The sequence below is a fragment of the Octopus bimaculoides genome, chromosome 1 (assembly GCF_046866305.1).
Source record: "Octopus bimaculoides isolate indiv1 chromosome 1, ASM4686630v1, whole genome shotgun sequence".
NCBI classification, from domain to species: Eukaryota; Metazoa; Mollusca; class Cephalopoda; order Octopoda; family Octopodidae; genus Octopus; species Octopus bimaculoides.
Genome location: NC_142928.1, coordinates 96,256,592 through 96,260,490, shown reverse-complemented (window position 1 = coordinate 96,260,490; position 3,899 = coordinate 96,256,592). Strand labels below are relative to the sequence as shown.

General features: G+C 43.2%; 1 long non-coding RNA gene across 1 annotated transcript in view; it reads right to left on the bottom strand.

The window, feature by feature from the left end:
• Positions 1–2,666: 2,666 nt before the first annotated feature.
• Positions 2,667–3,899, bottom strand: part of LOC128247915 (uncharacterized) — a 1,345-nt gene continuing 112 nt past the window's right edge. The window contains exons 1-2 of the long non-coding RNA XR_008264259.2: positions 3,568–3,899; positions 2,667–2,851 (exon numbers count right to left, since the gene is read on the bottom strand). The exon at positions 3,568–3,899 is cut by the window's right edge and continues 112 nt beyond it. This is a non-coding gene — a long non-coding RNA (uncharacterized LOC128247915). The remainder of the gene's footprint in view (positions 2,852–3,567) is intronic.

Here is a 3,899-nt window from a genome sequence, read left to right as displayed (position 1 = left end):
TCTAGAAGGATCGTTGGGCTTCGTTAGTGGTACTGTGATATCTCTATTCTAGCTTTTGGTGAAATAGAAAAGGTTAGCAGAATCAAGTGGTGAAGACATTATTTCGACCTATTTAAGGCAATCTGGCAAATGTAAAACTGCTGTCACAGAAAAACTATTGTTTTACCGTGAGAAAAATTTCGTTGAACTGTTAATTTAAATTTGGCCATGGTGAATCGAATCCACTTCATGCTTGCAAGATTCACCACACACACACACACACACACACACACACACACACACACACACATACACACACACACACAGAATAGGTTTAAGGCTTATAAGCAATCACCGTGCGTTGACTAAGGTAAATAGTGTGTGGCGCACACTCGAGTGAAATTCCTCTCTCTTTTATTATATATATGTACATTCGAACGTAACAGAAAACAGCTAGCCTTTGACCGCTATTTGCACCCCGTTGTATCCACTGTTCTGATTGGTTGGTCTTGGCACAATTTGTCTCTTACACTGTCGCGCCAATCTGCAGCGTATAACCAATCGGAGCTCTAAATAAGATCAGGTGAAACAGCCTGTTCTCAACCTCGTTTGAACCTACTGTTCCTTATAAAAATCCAGTCTCTCCTCGTCTCGTGGTCTTTGGTTCCAGACCTTTTATGGTCTAGTCACTGATCACACAAGACACAGCCAGTTCCAGCGACAACGCCAGACAACCCGTCCAAAAGCATTACGAACCTCCTTCGTCTTCGTCGCCACCATCATCTTCTTAACGACGTCAACATCATCTCTGCGTACACAGATCAACAAGCAACTCGCACAGGTTCCAATACTGCACTGTTTGTGAATTACTTCACCATGGGTTAACAGCAAATACAACCGGCGAGAACTCCTGTACCAAGTGATCCAGGCAGCAACGTTACAGCCACATCTTCGTACGACATGTACCGCAACTCCGGCTCCGCATCATCGCCGCAACTTCTTGATACAGCATTTCAACTACCGTGTACAATTGACTACAAACTGATATTTCTCATTCTTGTGTCTATGAATATTCATCTAATTTCTCATTATAGACCCTTTCACTTCCTTCCTCATTGCTGTTCTTATGTGTACTTAACGCACACGCATACAGCCACGCCTATACACACATACACTTTGTTCTCATGACGGCCGGTCTATTATTCTGTATACATGACGCACACAATGACACACGTTAACATATCAATAAATCTTCTCTTCAACACCTATTCAGTTGTGTCTCTCTCTTTCCCCTCTGGTACATATATGTATTAATCCAGCCTTCTGAACAGAGTCGTTATTAGATGGTTTCATCACGTGAGACCGTGACCATCTAAAACTCTAATATCGGGGCATATAAGCCCTTGATGGAAAAAAGTAGGGTTTCCCGTACACTGAATCTCGATTTTTTTTTCTATATTTCTTTTAGTTTTCAAAATAAAGATCAGCAAATTTCTTTTTTAATCTAAAATATACTCTCTTTCATTTTCTACAATGCTCTTCCATCTATTTGTTAGACTTGCAAGAACCCTCTTCCAAAATTCACTTGTCCGTGACGAAAAATATTCCCCCAGTACTGTTCTGACTTCGCCTGCAGAATTCATATTGCTTCCGTCTAAATGATTTTGAAGACTGCGGAATAAATGATAACCAGATGGGGCAATCTCCGGCGAATATGGTAGATGGGATATCGTTTCCCATTTTTCTTATAGCGCTGACTAAAGCCGCTCGTAGTAGATCTCCTTTGTTAACGTTTGGTTTGGGTTTAAAAGTTCAAAGTGGACTAAACCTTTCATATTTCACCAAACAGATAACAACACCTTACATGGGTGAAGACCTTCTTTAGCCTGGGGTGCCGATGTTTCTCCTTTCCCTACCCACCGTCTTCGGCGCTTGGCATTTTTATAGAGAACTCATTTCTTGTCACCAGTCACTATTCGGTGAGATGTGACAGCAAAAAAGAGCACACATTCACTCTCTGCGCGCGATTAGGCTCGGAAAGTTTGTGAAGAACCCATTGACCCGATTTGCTGACTTTCCGAAGGCACACAGGTGTCGATGAATGATTGAATGACCAAATCCAAGCTTCTCTGATAGTTTCTCAACAGTTACCTTGGGATTTTGTTTCACTTGGGTTTGGAGGACGTCCTCGTCGAGCTCTACAGATCTTCCAGGATGAGGCTCGTCTTCTATGCCGTAGTTTCCGGCTTGGAATTTCTGGAGTCACCGTTGACACTGGCTTACGCTTATTGTCCAATCCCCATACACGCACTAATATTCCTCGTACTTTCCGTTGCGTTGTTGCCTTTATTGAACTCATATGCTCCTTTGTCACTTCCATTATAGCTTTGAAAAAATAACAGTTAAAATCGAACTGCACTCTAGTTTATCCCGTTCCTTCCGACTTTTTGTTCATGCAATTGAAAAAAAACCCGCATTATTTATGGGATGACCCAATATAATAGTGTCTTACAAGTGTTTCTGGGATATCTCAGGTAATAGATCAATGTGTCGATCCACATTTCCATATACTAGGTATGGAATAGCCCAGAAACAGCTGTAAGACACTGTAGGAAAGTGGTCATACACCATTAGGTGTATACCCGCTTCCGTACATTAAATTTCTTGAAGAAACAACGGAACGCAGATTCTGAACTATCAACACAATATTTATTTACAGAGGAAATAGGCAGCACTTCGCCCTTTGGTTGCAGAGACGCCGTCAATGATGTTGGGTGGTTATTTGTCTAGCTCCAGAGCTGGAATGTTGGAGAGAGCTGTCTCCAGAGAAGGAACGTTGGAGAGGGACTGCTTGTACGTCTGGGCCCTTCGTCTGCCGGCGAGAAAAGAGAATGAATAAGGGCGCGAAACTTGGATGTCGAATGACCACGCATTCGCACGAGACTCTTCCTATATTCCTTCCGGAACTAGTCCCTGCGCATGCGTGGATAAACTTTCCGGAATGTCTGCTATTAAGGCGTCACTACATGGCTCCCCCGCGAGTGCCGAAAGCACGAAAATAGAAAATTTGGAGGGACGCCTGAGGCAAGATGGCCACCGAAACCATCCACAAGATGTGGCACAAACACACACAAAGAAAATCAAAGAAATGAATGTACACTTGTGAGATACATGCATGCAATGTACAAATGAATTGACAATGACAAAACAACCGTGATGACAACTGCCCAGGAAACTGGAATCACGCGATGTAAAAGTCTGATTTTTTGTTTTTTTTCTGAGAGGAAAGAAAATATATGAGTGCACAAGTGTGTGTGTGTGAGAGAGAAAAACACAGAACAGTAAAAGTGTCTGTAACATAGACTGTGAAAAGTCTTAAAACACTGAGATAGAGAAAACCAGTTCGTATTAAAATTCCACAAGGAGATAGAATGTCCATACGCAGGAAGTTGCGGTCAAGGAGCAGAGCTGTAGTTGAGCGTCGATGCTGGCTGGGACCTGTGCTACCTGGTACGGAATATTCTATAAAAGTTACACAAGGAGATTTAGAATGTTCATACGCAGGAAGTTGCGTATGACGTGTGTTACCTGGTACTGAATATTCTGGCTGGTCTGTTGATCGTGAGTGGAAACATCCACTCTAACAGGGTCGAGATAAAACCGCGCTTGTTGATGTTGGTTGCTTGTGTACGTGTAGAAGTCATGTTGACGATGTTGGGAATGCTGGTAGTACGTAGAGTCGTGTTGCTGTTGGCGACGTCGGGGGCGATGCTTGTAGTCTGGGCCCTTCGCCGGCCGGCGAGAAAAGAGAATGAATAAGGGCGCGAAACTTGGATGTCGAATGACCACGCATGCGCACGAGACTCTTCCTGTATTCCTTCCGGAACTAGTCCCTGCGCATGCGTGGATAAGCTTTCTGG